The following is a 17,879-nucleotide window of genomic DNA, read 5'->3' as shown; positions in this document are numbered from 1 at the left end:
TTTAAGTGTAAATAATATTGATGTACCAAAATATTGATATGAAATAGAAACTCGTCCAAATGATATGGAGCTTTTGAAGGCTTCAAGAGAGATCCGAGGGATAGAGTTTTCAGAGGTTTCAAGGTCCTGAGCAAAGGATCTTCCAAAGGCTTCAATGGAACTCTTGTGGAGGATATGATAATAGGGTTTTGACCGGGTATAAGATAATTTACAACAGAATTAAACTATTAGTAGAATCTGTTTAAATTTATATATACAGTTTCCTTAGGACAGATTTATCTTCTCCTTGATACTTGAAAATATTAGACGTTTATATTTCGGTATACAACAACCGTGCACGGTTAATATCACTACTTTAATAAACTCAACCTTATCTTCTTTTATCTCTGGAACAAAAACCAATTTTAAAAATGTAGAATTAATAGACAATTATATGTATGTATGTATGTATGTGTGTATGTGTGTATGTGTGTGTGTGTGAAGTAAACGATCGCAAAAATTAATTATAAAAATTAAAATTCAAACAAACGTTTAATCTATCTATAAAATACTACAGGTTCTACTTAGGATGGACTAGTCGAACACTAAAATAAGATTAAACAAACAATCCAGTCGATGGGATTACCCTCTAGATAAACTGAGTAAAAAGCATCTTATTCTAACCCAAAGGGAATTGGCAATACACACATACATGCATACATTCTCCAACACATTAATATGTTACATTCTCATCTCATCACATCCTTTTTCATTTATTAATTTAAAATCTCGAGCACAATCTGTATTATCATCTATCTGTGACTGGGCAATGGTTCATCGGACAAGAAAGAATGGATGAGGGCAAGAGCCTCACTGGGTTTGTTTAGAGGCACCAAATGACCAGCCCCTCTCACTGTCACCATTGTCAGCCCCTCGTATTCCCATCCTCCCTCCCACCTGTAAATTTCCAGCAGCTTATTTTCACAGAAAACAATAAAAGGCTAAACTATCATATCTCAGTCAATATGTTAACGTCCAGCTCAGACGATTTTAATGGAAAATAAAAGGTTCGGAACATATGAATAATCGAATAATCATTTTAGAATTTTTAATACTCGAGAGACTCAGTAAAGTTGCAGCAAATAAAGTAGGAACCTGTTGGTTATGGATCCAAGAAAGCCAGGGTGATTTGAGTGGCAGTCCAAGAGATTCAACGCAGTATCTAGTGCTTATCACTGTATTCTTCCATCCATGTCCCCACTGTTCAGAACAATCAACCATGATCCTTGTTTATTTATTCGTTTATTTGTTCTCATCAGTGTTAATATCTCGTTTTGTACCAAGTTATTTTGGTCTTAAATTTAACTATGATAATGAAGTACGAGAAATGATCTCTACCTATATATCCATATCTTCAGTTTTGATTGATGAGCTTCTTGTAGGTAGGCAGTACAGAAAAAACTGACATATTATATGTATTCAAGATGGAATCTCTCTTGCGGAAGACGGCTATCAGATAGAGTAAAATCGCAACTGATAATTTGAGAAAATAAAAATGAAGATAAAAGAGACACAAAATTTACGTGGAAAACCCCTAAAAAATTAGGGTAAAAACCACGGGCAACGGTAGAAGAATTTCACTATGAGAAAATAGGAATTACAACCTCTCTCGATCTACCAAGGAGAAAACAATGATAATTCTCTAGATAAAAAGGAGGAAAACAACTCTCAAGAAACTCTCTAAAATCTCTCTAGTATTGGAAGAAAGCTAGAATGCTTTGGGATGGTTTGAAGCTAATGAGCTAGGGTATTTATAGTTAAAGCTTAAGGACTAATCTGTAAATACCCTAAGTCTAATGACTAAAATTAATTTTCCATTCCATTTTTTTCAACATTTAGGTGAATTATTTCTAATTTTCAAATCACCTTTCGGTGGAAAATAGGCCACCAATTTTGGCCACTTGTCTTGACTTTTCAACAATCTCCACTTGAAGATTTGATTGGAACAATCATATCTTCACACCATTCTTTCTACCTTGTACCATCATGTTGCTTAGTCTCTGACAGGCCACAGGAGAATCGACACCAGGTAAATTTATTAGCATTGATCGCCTTTGTCATGAAATCTGCTATGTTGTCTTTGGTATGAATCTTCGCATATCTACTGTCCCTTCTTCCACCTTTCACGAATGAAATGGTACTGAACTTGTATGTGCTTGTCCTTGAATGAAATGATGGATTCCTTGCTAGATGCAAGGCGCTTTGACTGTCACCAAAATAGAGAGACATACTCTTGATTGTGCCCGAGCTCCTTACAACAACATCTTCAACCAAATTGCTTCTTTACTGGCTTGTGTAGCTGCTACATATTCTGCCTCTGTGTGGACGTAGCCACAATTGACTACAATTTGAAACCCAGCTTACAGCTCCACCAGCAACTTGAACACATATATTGTAGTAGATTTGCTTTTATCCAAATCCCCTGCATAGTCAGAATTACATACCCATTGATTAATAAGTTTGATCCTCCGTAACATAATGCACATTTGAGGTCCCTTTGATGTATCTTAGGATCCTCTTTACAATATTCCAATGCTCTTTGCCTGGATTCGCCATGTACGACTAACCACTCCCACTGCTTGTGTCCCTAGCCAATTGTGCCTTCAATTCTTCAATATGATCTTTGTTGGGTCTGCAACCAACATGTCACACATACAACAGCAATATAACAAAATCGTTTTCACCAGACCTCTTGAAATAAGCACAAGGGTCTGTATTAAGTCTGTTGTATCCAAGGCACATAATGAAGGAATCAAATCTCTTATACCAACACCTCGGCGCCTGCTTTAGACCGTACAGAGATTGTTCAACCGCAAACCAAGTTCTTCTTTTCTCATCTTCAAAACCTTTAGGCTGGAGCATATAAATCTCTTCTTCAAGATTTCCATGAAGAAAAGTTGTTTTAACATCTAGCTGTTCCAAATGTAAATTCAATGTAGCACACATTGCAAGACTACTCGAACTGTTGTTAGTCGAACCACAGGAGAAAAAATTTCATGAAATCAATACCTTCTTTCTGAGCATATCCTTTGACCACCAGTCTTGCACGATACCTCTCCACTTGATCGTCACCATTTCTCTTGATTTTGAAAACCCATTTATTACCAATTGGCTTCCTTACTTGTGGTAGTGGCACAAGGTCCCATGTATTATTTTTATGAAGGGCTTCGATTTCTTCTTGCATCGCCATCATCCACAGTGAAGCATTTGAGCTGTTTATTGCCTCATGGTATGTTGATGGCTTATCGTCCTCTGTTAAAAGGCAGCATGCAATATTACCTTCTATAACATAATCTGAGTGCCAATTGGGACGTCTTCTCACACGATCTGATTGACGAGTTGTTGGAGCTTCAGAAATCTCTGGTTCTTGTTCATCATGTGCTGGTTCTGCTTTAGAAGAATCTCTTTCTTCAAACTCTTTTTCCACATGTATCTGAGTAGTCTCTGACTTTGCAGCGCTATCATCGTCTTCTTTTCTTTGTAGTTTATCCTCTACAAAGATAACATCCCTGCTAATGATCACTTTGCGGGCAGTGGGATCCCACAAGCAATACCCCTTTACTCCATCAGCATACCCCAAGAATTTGCATTTCCTGGATTTTGGATCCAGCTTTGAAATTTCTTGGGCGTTGTACATCACGTACACAATACTTCCAAATACATGGAGGTTTGAATAATCAACTGGTTTACCAATTCACATCTCCATTGGTGTCTTCAGCTCTATTGCAGTTGATGGAGCTCGATTCACCAAATAACAGGCGGTATTGACTGCTTCTGCCCAGAATGATTTTTCTAGGCGTGCGTCCCTCAACATTGCTCTTGTTCTTTCTAACAAGGTTCTGTTCATCCACTCTGCCACTCCATTTTGTTGAGGAGTGTTCGCCACTGTGAACTATCTTTTGATGCCTTCTTTCTTGCAAAAGTCATCAAATTATTCGCTTGTGTATTCTCCTCCATTATCTGTTTTAAAACACTTGATCTTATTTCCAGAATCAAGTTCCACCCGCGCTTTGAAGTTTTTGAAAATTGAAAACACGTCTGACTTCTTCTTAATAGGGTGCACCCAACATCTCTTGGAGTAGTCATCAATAAATGAGACAAAGTATTTTGCTCCACCTAGGGATGTTACTGGTGCTTGCCATACGTCAGAGTGAACCAATTCTAGAACACTTTTGCCTCTAGAATTTGATGTGTTGAATTTCAACCGGTGTTGCTTACTTGTTATGCAATGCTCACACAAAGTAAGTGATACCTTTGTTAAGCCTGGAAGTAGCTTTTGCTCCACAAGGACTTTTATTCCTTGTTCTGACATGTGTCCAAGTTTCTTATGCCATAGCATTGCAGAATCTGAACTACATGAGACAACAGAGGCTTCTACTTCTAACAATGTCTTTCCCTTCAGCATGTACAAGTTTGCAGCTATCTTTTCACCTTTCAGCACCACAATCGCTCCACGGAACACCTTCATGATTTCCTTTCCGTGTTTCAATCTTGCTAGCATTATTATCCAACAATCCATAGGATAATAAATATTTCTTCAGACCTTTCACGTGCCGCACATCTCGAACAACTTTAATTGTTCCATTATACATCTTCAATTTGATGGTTCTCACACCAACGATCTCTAAGGCATGATCATTACAACTATACACAGATCCTCCTAAGACAGGTTCATAATGATAGAACCATTCTCTTCTTGAGGTCATGTGATATGTCGCTCCCGAATCAATGAGCCATATATATGTAAATCTTTTTCTGCCTTCCACGGTGGTTGACGTTTCACAGCATAGAGCATCTCCATCATCTGAAGTGTTTGCGGTATTGCCTTGTGGATTGGAGTTTTTATTTAGACTCCAACAATCCTTCTTCAAGTGACCCTTCTTTCCACAGTGGTAGCACTTTAAATTCTTCTTGCTCCTCGACTTCGATCTACCATGTTTATGACTGCTGCTTTTGGCCACGTTCTGTTGATCTCCCTCTCATCGTTGTCAATACTTCTGCTTGTTGCAGATTTACTTGTCTGTCTTCCTTGTTCTTGCGCCGATTTTCTTCTTGTATAACAGCAGCTGCAACGTCATCGAAGACTAGACTGGTGACATTACTGTTTGTCAAGTTGATGATGAGTTGATCATATGAATCTGGTAGACTTTGAAGTAGAAGTTCAGCACGTTCTTGTTCTCCTATTTTACAGCTTAAGGATGTAAGTTGAGAAAATAAAGTGTTCAGTGTATTTAAGTGCTCCGTCACTGAAGTAGATTCTGGCATATGGAGAGTGTACAATTTTCTCTTAAGGAAATTTTATTGTGCAACGATGTGGCCTCATACAGTTTGGTGAGATGATCTCATACCTCCTTAGCTGTCTTATTTTCCTCGATGCTTGACAATACTTCATCAGCTAATGCTAGATGAAAGTTTGTCATAGCATTCCCGTCCATTTCGATCCATTTATTGTCATCTGTAAAATCTACCGACCTTTCACTGATAGCTGCTAGACATCCGTCTTTCCTCAGGATGACCTTCATCTTCAATTTCCACAATGAGAAATTTCTCCCATTGAATTTTTCAATATCAAATTTCGTTGTCATAGCTTCTTCTACGGATAGCTCCCACTATTTCACTATCGTGAATAGTTCTCTGGAACCTTCAAAGAATGGGTAATAACTTCTTATTTTCTTATGTTGGAGGATCCACCTTTTGGTGGCAACCACAAAGACAATAAGCAGATATTACACACTCTAATCTAGCTCTGATACCAATTCATGCGGAAGACGGCTATCAAATATAGCAAAATCGCAACTAATAATTTGAGAAAATAAAAATGAAGATAAAAGAGACACAAAATTTACGTGGAAAACCCCTAAAAAATTAGGGTAAAAACCACGGGCAACGGTAGAATAATTTCACTATGAGAAAATAGGAATTACAACATCTCTCGATTTACCAAGGAGAAAACAATGATAATTCTCTCTAGATAAAAAAGGAGAAAACAACTCTCAAGAAACTCTCTAAAATCTCTCTAGTATTGGAAGAAAGCTAGAATGTTTTGGGATGCTTTTGAAGCTAAATGAGCTAGGGTATTTATAGTTAAAGCTTAAGGACTAATCTTGTAAATACCCTAAAGTCTAATGACTAAAATTAATTTTTCCATTCCATTTTTTTTCAACATTTTAGGTGAATTATTATTTCTAATTTTCAAATCACCTTTCGGTGGAAAATTAGGCCACCAATTTTGGCCACTTGTCTTGACTTTTCAACAATCTCTGTGAAGCAGAGAAAATTCATTTTAGTCACTTTGCCGTTAAATATTGAACGGCTTTAAAACGAAGTCATTTTAGAAAAACAAAATTTTCACCAAAACGGCGCCATTTTGCATATATATAAAAGCACATTATGACGTCGTTAGTGAAAAAACCATTGAGTGAAAAAGAACCAATGTATTAAGTTTAATGAGGAAATTGAAAAGATTTAAAATAAAATGAGTGAAATAGGAGAGAGTAAAACTCAGTTACCAAATTTATAATTTACCTTATTTTCTAACAAATTACAATAAATAAAACTATTAATTTATGATACTTGCAGCTCACCCATTTCCCCCCTCTGGTGTTTGCATGAATAGATTGTTGAACATCTGGCCTGTTGAAATACATTTCTGCATATTCAGAATAACATGGATCATAACCTTCTGCAAAGATCCTCACTCTCTTCAACCCATGGTTTTCTATCTGCAAAATGGCGTGGCTACTCCTTTTAGCATCATCTTTTCATTCATGCTACATAGATAGGCACTTAAAGCACGAACACTTCCGTATTACATGTCCGTGTTCATGCTTCTTAAAGATAGATAAATAGATAGATAGATGGTCACCTTACTGGATGTTTCTGATGATGCGTTAAGAAGGCATTTGGGGGCATAGATATTATTAATATCGATCTCGGAATATTTTTCGAAGACTCGGTTAACGACATCATTGCATTGGGTGGACAAGGATGAAGCCTTGAAATCACAGACTTGTTTGGTTTGACGGTAGAGGTCATCTGGTATGACGGAGTGGCTCCAAGCGTAGTCCATGATGCCGGTGTAGTCATAGTTGTCATCGGTCAATGGATTTCCTACCTGCAAAATGTATCAATATAGTGTGAGTTTATGGTATTTTAATAATTCATATAGCATGAATTGGCATCATGTTGATTCAGTGCTTTACCATAAAGCCTTTGAGGTTGATGAATGGGTATCGGCTTGTGTCGTTGTTCCTATCGTACACAAGCTCTGCTAGCTGAGGCACATAATGCCCTGCAACACATGAAAATTTAAATAAAACTCGACCTGTCTTGACCCATGTCTATTCGTAATAAGAGGTGTGACCATATAATGACACGCTTCGAAAATTTGGACGAGATAAAATTCAGATTATTCGGTATGGGTTTAAGGCTGAAACGGTATGTACTATCTATCGGTATGAGTTTTGATTCAACCTGATATGATTTTATAGGGTCAGATTTGTTTTTTTTTAATTTGGATTTAGGTTGGATTCAGGGACGACGTTAGGATTAGATACTGGCAGGGGCCAAAATATTGAACTTTCTAAGAAAAATACAATGATTTATTAGGTAATTAAACTTAAAATTCATAAGACAATATCTAATTTTTCTAATATTTAAACTTAGAATGACCTAAATTGTTATTAGACCAAAAATTTGAGAACATTGGATTATCATTCTTTATTTCAACCCCTACTTAATTAAATATTTAATAAATTATTATATTCTTTAATTTGAATATTTATTTTTACATGAACTAAACTACTATTTGATCAAAATCTATCGAACATAAATTTATTTTACAGGGGACGGGCCCCCTTTGGGTCCCAAGAGAGCTCCGCCCCTAGTTGGATCAAACTTTTTAAAGGATGAGGTCGGGTCAGATTCAGATTTAAGATGAAAAGACTCTATTCGACCTAACTTGAGATAATAGTGTAATTAGCCTTTATATATTTAGGAATGATTATAAAAATATCCCCCTCTTTCTCTATTTTTCAATTAGATCCTTATTTAGTTGAATAAAAATAAAAATTATATATATTTACATCAGGTCGGGTCAAAATACGAGTACGGGTGTTATCTCAGGAAACAAATCAAGTTTCAAGTCATGTGGAGTTTTCCTCAATTCAGTTCAAGTCGAGTTTCGGACAGAGGATACTTTTCCAAAATCGAATCGAGTTGGATATTACCTGCGTAACTCTCGCCTGTCATGAAGAAATCGCGAGTTTTGAACCGTGGATATCGTTGAAGCCAGCTCACCAAGAAATTATAGGCATCCTCAGCTAAGATGAAGAAATCAAGTTACTTTGCTGCTCAGATCATATCTAAAACCAAAGACTACTTGTACCACAAGCAACGAATTACCAACAAAGGCATCCTCCAATTTTGTGAGATCCGAGGATGTATTGGTGTAAGAGAATCCAACTCCAACCAGAGATTCAACGAACAGCAGATTGGCCTCTGCGTGGAAACAACATCATTCGTTAACGGTGTAACCGTTGTACTGGACGATGCGTAAGAACGATCATCATAGCCATCCATCTATCACTTTAGTTTCGTTTTGCTCATCAAACTATTTTCTTTTATTCAAAATCATAGCTAAAGTTACGTTTTTTTGTTCTATTTTGGTCACCCGTCGTTAAAAACTAACAGTGGTATTGATGTGTCATCATAAGATAATTCTACATCATCGTTGGAAAATATTTAAAAAATTACTACATCAGTAGTTCTGTTTATTTTTTAATGAAGGAGACCAAAACGTAACATTAGGTATGATTTTGAGGAAAAAAATAGTCAAGTGACCAAAACAAAACCAGAGTGATGGTTGAATGACTAAATGCGTAGTTTATCATATAATTAAACTGCAAAGTGGAGAAAGAGATGATGAAACCTTGATTCCAAGCAAACTCGTTGAACTGAAGATCAGCACCATTTTTACCAACTTTTAATGGATCCAACTCCGAGGCTGCACCATAAGCTATTGAAGAACAGCCAGGTCCTTTAACATCCACCACATATAGAAATCAATACATAGAGTCATCACAAAGACCTAATCACAGCCTACTTGTAATAAAATTGCAGGATAAACTACGTATTTAGTCATCGAATTATCATTTTGGTTCAGTTTTGAACACTCAATTATTCTTTTTTCAAAATCATACCTAATGTTAGTTTTGATTATATTTCGGTCACCCGCCGTTAAAATATTAACGATGATGCTGACATATTACCATGAGGTAATTTCAAAATTTCATGTTAGTAGTTCTTTTTGTTTTTTTAACGGAGGATGACCAAAACATAATCAACACGTAACGTTAGGTATGATTTTGAAAAAAATAATTGGTTGACCAAAACAGAATCAAAGTAATAGTTAGGTGACTAAATATGTAGCTTACTCAAAATTGTATGGTTTGCATATAACCTCCATTAAGCCATAGCAGGAGAGGTTTCTGAGATGGCTCTGATTGAGCTTCAAAAAACCAGTAAAAAAGTGCCCTTCCATGCTCTTGATTTACCGTGACATACCCCGAGAACTGAGAAATCGACGGCGACTTCGGTTGGTTAGGAAGACCGATTACTCGATCGGATTCCTGAGCCGAACTCGAAGGAATTAAGAAACTAAGGAAGAAACATATGAATGAACGAGAAATGGAAAGTGTCCTTAAACCAATTGTATTACCTTGTATTGTAATCGTTGATTAAGGGATGCCATTTTGCAATCTCTTGAAAAGTTCTCCGTTTGAGTCCACTTATGCGCATAAGTTGATGCTAAACACGGATGGACAGAAAGCGGGAAGTTGTTCTTTGAAAATTTAAAATTAATATATATTTTAGATTTTTTATGTATTTTTTTTATTAAAAATATATTTTCGTCTATGGAATTTTATATGTTTGTCCTCACGTATTGGAGTTGACTTATGAGTTAAACTAAATGCGACTGCCGTTCTATATCATGCGTATGTTAGCTTCCACGATGTACTTGTAAGGTTCGGTTTGTGTCTAAACCGAAATTCTAAAATATAACTTGTTAATATAAGATTAAAAGTGACAAGAATTGGATTTAATCGAAAACTTTATCAATAGCATATTTCTTTTAGGTTGGACAAGATAACATTTTCGATTGCAGCTAAAAATAATGCATTATTCGTAACATTTTCAATTGTAAATCCTAAATCTCTCTCAACGTAACTTTTCGGTTGCAACCGAAAATGTTACAAATTTATTTAATTATTTAGGTTGAATGAGAAAACATTTTAGATTAAAAACTGTCTTAAATTAATTTGTTGCACAGTAAAATTACACGTGTCTAAATAGTTAAAAGTTTTAAATTTAGTCTAAATCATCAGCTTTGACTTTTTAATGTAATGTTTATTGTTTACATCGAATCAAACACCACCGAATCGAACATACACATACTCGAATCTAGGACCTCTAATAATCTTTTTAATAAATGAGATTACTTGATTCATGCTAATATTTCAACTTAGAACAAAAGTTTTCGATTTATTTATTTATTATTTCTTGAGCAGACAAAAAGTGTAGCTGTTCTATTTGCTTATTGAAAGACATATTTCAGAGATGTAACACATGCTTTATTACAAGAACAGATTTAAACATGACAAGTTCAAATCACTTCATTACAAGAGCCTGAGTCTTAGCCTCCTAAGGCAAAAGTAACTGTACTAACTGTTTGGTGCTGCATAGCATTCCAAGCAATGGAACTAAAAAGAGAGAGAGAGAGACACGGCTAATACTAGTGTTTATATACCTTGATTTAAAAATCTGAAAGTCCTAACTTTAATGGCAATGTTGAAGGAAGTCAAAGAAAAGCATGGACAGGACAATTACACATTCAGTTCAAGGGGTTGAAGAACCAGTTCGGTGTCAACTTTCTTATGTTTCCTCTTCTTTTTGAGGGAGAAAGGTTGGAGAAGGTATCGGGATAATCGGCTTAACTGATCCTGCAGACCTTCCATCGTAGTGTCCAAACCGCCAATCTCTTCCGATAAAAGGCCGCTGTGTAGGTTCATCGAGGCCTCCTATCAAAAGAAAATACGAATCAAGTCAGATTTCAGCCTCTGCCTCCAAAAGGTCATGTTCAAGTGACTAGTTGAGAAATGTAGTGAGCAATAATAGCAGGCAAGACAGTATCATGACATTCACGTAATGCATTTAAGATTGTGCCAGTGGCCTCCTACATTTATTCATCATCAACCTTTAGATACCAAAATGGAGACCAACTTCATTCTAAGCTTGGTCTCATCTAGAAAATCTCATTCTTATTATTACCGTCTTTCAACTGTGCGGTCCGACTTACATGCAAATTGGGATATAGATTTCACGGATAACCTTAACATGGGTGCAACCTCAACGGTATTGATCATCTTACATTGTATATGCCAAGAACAAATGTCAAGTATAAGATACTACAATAAACATGCAAGTAAGGAGCTGTTATCGTACCTGCATACATCAAACCTTGGTTATTAACTTCCCGATAGAAAGGTCTTGTTTGCTTCTCTTTAACAGCTTTTTGAAGTCCATTCCAAGCTCTTTCCCTGTCTTCACGTGTAATTTTGCCTGTGGTTACCACCTAAAATCAACATGGATTATGATATTTCAGTAAAAATACATTAGTAGCATTGGGAAAGATAATGATGGAATATCCCTGTGGAAAGGATAATAACCTTTGAAAAGAGGTGATATGAAGGACGTCGGATTCGAGCAAGGCCATTGGCACGATCAACAGCTACAAGTCCAAACTTAGGACCATAACCATCAGCCCATTCCCAGTTGTCGGAAATAGTCCAAAACATGTAACCGAGCACAGGGACACCCTGTAATAAAGCAGGTCTGTTCTCAGTTCTGTAACTAACTGATTCCAGAAAACCAAATTCTAGATTCCCTAACTTTAAAACCAAACCTTGAACATTGCTGCATAAACAGCAAGTAAATGTTCTAAATGATAAGGCCTACGGATAATATCCGTCTCATCACTAACACCGTTCTCCGTAATGATGAATGGGACCTTAAGGTGTTTGTATCTTTCATGAAACTCTATTAGCAGACAAAACAGGCCGTCTGGATAAACCCCTCGCCCTGATTCACTGTACTCATCAGTCTCTACTAACTTCAGTCCAGCACCAGATATTACTTCCTGGCCAGAAGAAGAATAAGGTCGATAAGTTTATATGTGAAGAATGATACATTGCTTCTGTCGAAACGATTTTTTTCTGAAAAGTAAAAAAGTGAGATTTTAAAAATTACATTAATTTTTAAGTTACCTCTTTTTAATTTAAAAACAAATGCGACTTAAAAGGCCTTTCGTTTCGAAAAATTTTGGATTTCCTTTACGATCGAAAAATACGGTTCAAAGAGTCGCCACCAATCCTTGATTAGGGTGTGATTGGGCACCCAAAAATATTTTGTCATTTTAAATAAAAATTAATTTAAATTAAAACAACAAATTGTGGTTTGCGTTACCAAAAAATGAGTTCGGGAGTCAGTTACGTGTGGGGAAGGATTAGAACCCCCACAACGCCCTAAATCGGTACCTAATCGATTAGTTAACGTCTTTGCATTGAACTTTACAAATTCGAACTTAATTTGATTTTTGATCTCATAAAACAAAGATGTAAATTTAAAAACATTCAAAAGCACTCAAATAAATTAAATTAATATCACCGAGTCGTTTTAGAAAGATAAAGAGTGTTCGATTATTTACAAATATCGAGATCAGATCTTAAAAGCTATAACAACCTTTTCTCGATAAATTTAAATAAACGAACACTTCATTTTCTTTCGTTCCCAAATTTTAGGTGAAGAATCGATTTTTAGGTTTCACTTTCGGGATACACTTTTATTTTAAAATTATTAAAAGCGGATCTCAAATGCGTATGACAACCCACTTAAAACAATTTTAAATTAAAAGTGTATTACCCTTAATCCAATTATGTATTATGTCGAGTTATGCAAATGAGGTTTCCTACACCGGAAATTAAAGATACATGCAATTAAATCTACGTTAACGATCAAATAAATTCACTATATTGTATACAAATTAAATCAATCAATATAATTAGAGGACATAAACACATTATGCACGAATGACTATTACCTATTATGAAAAATACTCATATGGCATATATATATACTTATATTACACGTGTATTCACAATATGCAAAATAACTATTTACATGTTAGTACGTATACATATATATATTTACATTATATTATACATCACACATATATATAGGTAGAATGTAGAAAGCCATGAATACAACACTGCTGGATAAACATGAAATAAATGATATGCGCATATATATTTATTTACATTTTATAAACATATTAAATTACCTATAAACACCAAATGAGAGGGATAAGCCATAACCCAACAACTTTTTAAATTTGAATGAACCATTAACAGCAAAAGGATTTCAACACAAATTGCTTGAGTTACAAAGATAAACTAATAGAGATGGATATGTACACAAAGTAAACTAATGCATTTGGATCAATAAATAAAAAAAATAAAAGAAAGATGGTCAAATCGGGATAAAACAATCAACATGTAGAGGACCTAAACTTAACTTTACCTCTAAGATTCGGTGACCAATAAATAATTAATCCAAAATTACCAATATTTAAAACTAAACCTAATAATATATTAAACTAAACCTAATAGCTGATCTTCTCCCCATCTTCCCCTCTCCCTCGATGAACTCTAAACCAAACCTCAAAAGAGAGAAAGCAAGCTCGAAGATTGGCCAAGAACTCCGACGATGCTACCCCGACAACCAAGGTAACGCTACCACTCCCTTTACACCATTTTACTTATGGAAACTCTATAAAACGAAAGGGGAAAATGAAAATCTCTTGAAATCTCTTGCTTTGCTATGATTTCTGTCTTCGAAAAGTAACAGTGGGAAAGAATGACACGAGCAAAGAATGACTCTGCTCGTCACTTCTTGTTGATTCAACTGTGTGGTCGATTTTAGGATTAGCCTCTTTTTTGTTGCAACGTTGATGGACGATTTCTTTCTTTTACTATTTTTAAAATGATGCAAATACACACAAAGAAGAACTAGAAAACGAAAAGAAAGCGAAATCAGAATACCTCAAAATCCTTCTATTTCTACTGTTTTTTCTTTTACATTCACGATCGTATGATTACACCTTCCTCCTTACATTGATGAATTGCGTCCCCCCTCAAGGAAAGAGAAAAACCCCCTTTTTGTATTACTCCTGTTCGAAAAATCCCAAAAACAAAACCCCCTCTTGTGTTTTAATCTTGGTCCTCCTTGTTGTCAATGATTCGTCCTTTTCCTCTTTCCCCCAGTTTCCAGTAGTTTTTTTTTTTTGATGATCCCTCTCTATTTTCCTTTTCACACTTTTTCTTTCTTGTTCCTGAATACCCCCTCCCTCTGTTCTCTCTTGTTCATTCCATTCAGAACTCCCATTTACCCTTTTTTATGTCTGGTTCCCTCATTTTTCAATCAGTTTTTTTTTTAACTTCTGCTCTTCATGGAACCTCATTTTTAGGTAAGTTCTGATAACTTGTTAACCCCCATAACTGTTTTTGTTTTCCAGGGTAGTATTCACGTGGGTTGGAAACTTCTCTACTGGATCATTGAGCTTGAATTGGGCCTCAAAGTTCCTCTCTCGGTCTGCCATTGCTTCGGGTCTGTTCCGACTTAGCCCCGGACAAATTGAGTATCTACAGCTTCGTTAACAGGAACTTTATCTTCTTTCAATAAAAATCAAATGAGAAAAAGGAACCTGCCCATAGTAGTTTATGCCTATAAAATCCAGCTTGTCGCATATACTATCCACATATGGAAAAAGGGTGAGAAAATTGGCCAGCGTAACAGCAGCAACATCAAAGAGACCATATGGCCGTGTAAATGATACATTATGTGCTATTCCAACCACTTTTTTTTGATGATGTGCTGCTGAAATGAAATAGTAATTGGAATGTCATAAATTTGGGAAAAAGTGTGCAAGATATTGGAATGTCATATGGAAAAAGTGTGCATGATATCTCAATCACCAAAATGATATAACTTGTTGGAAATTAATGATTTTTTTTAAGAAGAAATCCTTTTCGTAAGTCTTCATAAGGAAGAAAAAAACCTTTGTTCATGTATATAGTCATATGCCTTTGAATGTGAAACGGCCATCCAATGCAAGGCTTGCATAAAAACACCAGTTGGTAGAGCAGAAGTGACAACCTCCAGCATATCAGGATGACCACCGGGCCATGCACCCGCACAATAAGTAAGCATACAGAAGACATGAGGTTCATTAAATGTTACCCAATAGTCGACCATATCTGATACGCTGTCGAAAACAAGCTTGCATGAAATAAACAGAAGAAATGAGTAATAAAATTGGTAGGACATGCAAAAACCCAAAGTTCCTAAATTGAAACTAGCATAAAGTGGCTCCCAAGAAATGTGAATTAGAAGCCTAATATATCTATCTTGTGGTCTATGTTAAAGTTTAGTTAAGAACAGCAACCTGTTGACTTCTTACCACTTTCGGAATTCTAACTATAAGTTTTTAACTGCAGCGGTTTACCTTAGTTGCATGGAAGAAAAGTATCTTCAGAGATACAAAAACGTAGAAGAGAAAATACTACTTGAGGGAATACTTACTTGGTAAACTCAATGAAGTAACCAACAGTTTTCTCCAGCTTCCATCCACCATAATCACCAGCCCATGGGGGCAGTGAGTGATGAAATAGTGTGAGCATCACCTGCATTCCATTAGACCGAACTCTGTTGATTATCCATTTATATCGCTCCAGTGCTGCATAATTGACCTAAAAAGGAACACCATACAACCTACCTAAATGTGGACTCATTTGATTTGAATATAAGAAATCAAGGAAACTTGGATGCCATGCTGCTGTCTTAAATTTGAGCAACAATTACTTTTTATAGCTTTTTCCCTTTCTGCGCCAAAAGAAAGCCTACTAGGTACCCTTTCGATTCTCTTTCACTTACTGAAATCCAAGGATCCCTTAACAGTCATTGCAGATATAAAGGGCACCCCTATGTGTTGTAAGAATGTGCATAAGAGAAAGAAAGAAAGAGAAATAGGGGGTATTTAATCTATGGTCAAGCATTTGAGTTATCACCGCAACTTTTTCTCCTGCCGCACCCATGGACAAACAAATGTGTTTTGGTTGCACACCAAACCAAAATCAGATCCAAAGTCAGTGAGAATGAATCACCCTGTGTTGGCATGCTAAACTCTCGACCATTTGTAACTTTTTCTGCCTATATCATGAAAAATGGAAAGACAATAGACGAAAAGCATTATCGCATACAATAAAGCAGCATCAAACTTACAGTATCCTTAATCCCATTCACTGGCTCCCGTGGCATGACTCGACTCCAGTCTATTCCCATCCGAAAGATACACCAGATTCACTTCTGTCAGGATCACACCAAAATTTTAATCTCTCCTCCCTGAAACAATTAAAGCAATTCATTTCTCACGTTGTAAAAGACCAGTGAGGAGTAAGAAGAACCTCTTTTGTAAATAAAGGAATCGTTTATCAGATAATAAGATTTACGGGTAAGGAACATTGTGCCATGCTGCTACATTATGATGGCATTCCTCTGAGGAAGCGGTCTCTTTTCCTTCTTCTTCAGCCTCATCCTCTACAAACTTTTGCAACCCTCTTATCATGGCTTCCATGGCAACCTTAAGGGCCCTCTTCTTCTTGCCAGACTTTTCCCTAGCTAACGGAGCGAGATGCAAACCACCATCGGCGGCAACACCCATCACTACGTCAGCTTCTACTGGATCATCACTTGTTTCTGATTTATGACAAGGATTTTCTTCTGCACACTGTAGCCAAGCATCATTGAGCCTGTCTTCCACATGTGCTGGCGCTGTTGCTAATCCAAAGAAAAACCCATTTTCCTCCTCACCTAAACACGTAGAGATCATCATATAGCACGTAAATTATCAACACTCAGATGGAAACTAAATGCCTCGACTTATCACTTAACTATTTATTATTAATTCCATATATACAATCAAGTTAAAGATGTTTTCCCCTTTCCAAAGAACAGGAAAATTAATTCAAATACTATAACTGTTTTATTTTTCGTTTTTCCTTCCAAGAGGGAAATATCCAAATAAAAAAATAAAAGCGAATAACTTTATAAGCAAGTACTTTTCTCATGCACTTAGAAAGCTTCACTCTAAATATACACAAATGAAGCTCAAAAGCTACAGACAAGCAACATTTATTAAAGCAAACAGAGGATAAGAAGATTTAGGGTTTGGTTGAGTGTTTACTTAATTACCATTGACATTGAAATCAGCAAGAATATCGGAGGATTCGTCGATTGGAGAATCGAAGCGCCGGAGATGCTTTTTCCGGTAACGCGAGAAAGAGAAAGCATTGGCGGCGATGGAAATCGTCATGAAGATTCCGGCGAGCTTCGTCGCCGAAAGAAACAAGGTCGTTAACGCCATTATCGTGTTTTTGTATTGAGAAATGAGATTAAAAACTTAAAGAGACTGAGAGCTTGAAATGGAGTTGGCTAATTCATCGTTTGAGACAGAATCCGTGACTAGGAAAGAAGAGAATCGTCCTCGTGGCATAGATCAACATTAGTAACTTCCAGTGAGACTCATTAAAGACGACTCAGAGTAACCAACTTGGCTATCCCGGAAATAATCCGGATTAGGGTCATGATTAACCGAGATGCCGCTGCTGTAACAATCAGTCAAATCCAAAACCGACGAAACTCGAGCCCAAAAGAGGTCGGATACCCTG

The 17,879-nt window shown here is 36.3% G+C and overlaps 2 pseudogenes; both read right to left on the bottom strand.

Moving 5' to 3' along the window:
* Positions 1-791: 791 nt before the first annotated feature.
* On the bottom strand, positions 792-9,837 carry LOC120219166 (annotated as a pseudogene).
* A 945-nt stretch (positions 9,838-10,782) lies between these two features.
* Positions 10,783-17,632, bottom strand: LOC120115135 (annotated as a pseudogene).
* Between the last annotated feature and the right edge of the window lie 247 nt (positions 17,633-17,879).

Source organism: Hibiscus syriacus, unplaced genomic scaffold (genome assembly GCF_006381635.1).
Source record: "Hibiscus syriacus cultivar Baekdansim isolate YM2019G1 unplaced genomic scaffold, ASM638163v2 tig00000778_pilon, whole genome shotgun sequence".
Taxonomy (NCBI): domain Eukaryota; kingdom Viridiplantae; phylum Streptophyta; class Magnoliopsida; order Malvales; family Malvaceae; genus Hibiscus; species Hibiscus syriacus.
This window is presented reverse-complemented; position numbering and strand designations above follow the sequence as displayed.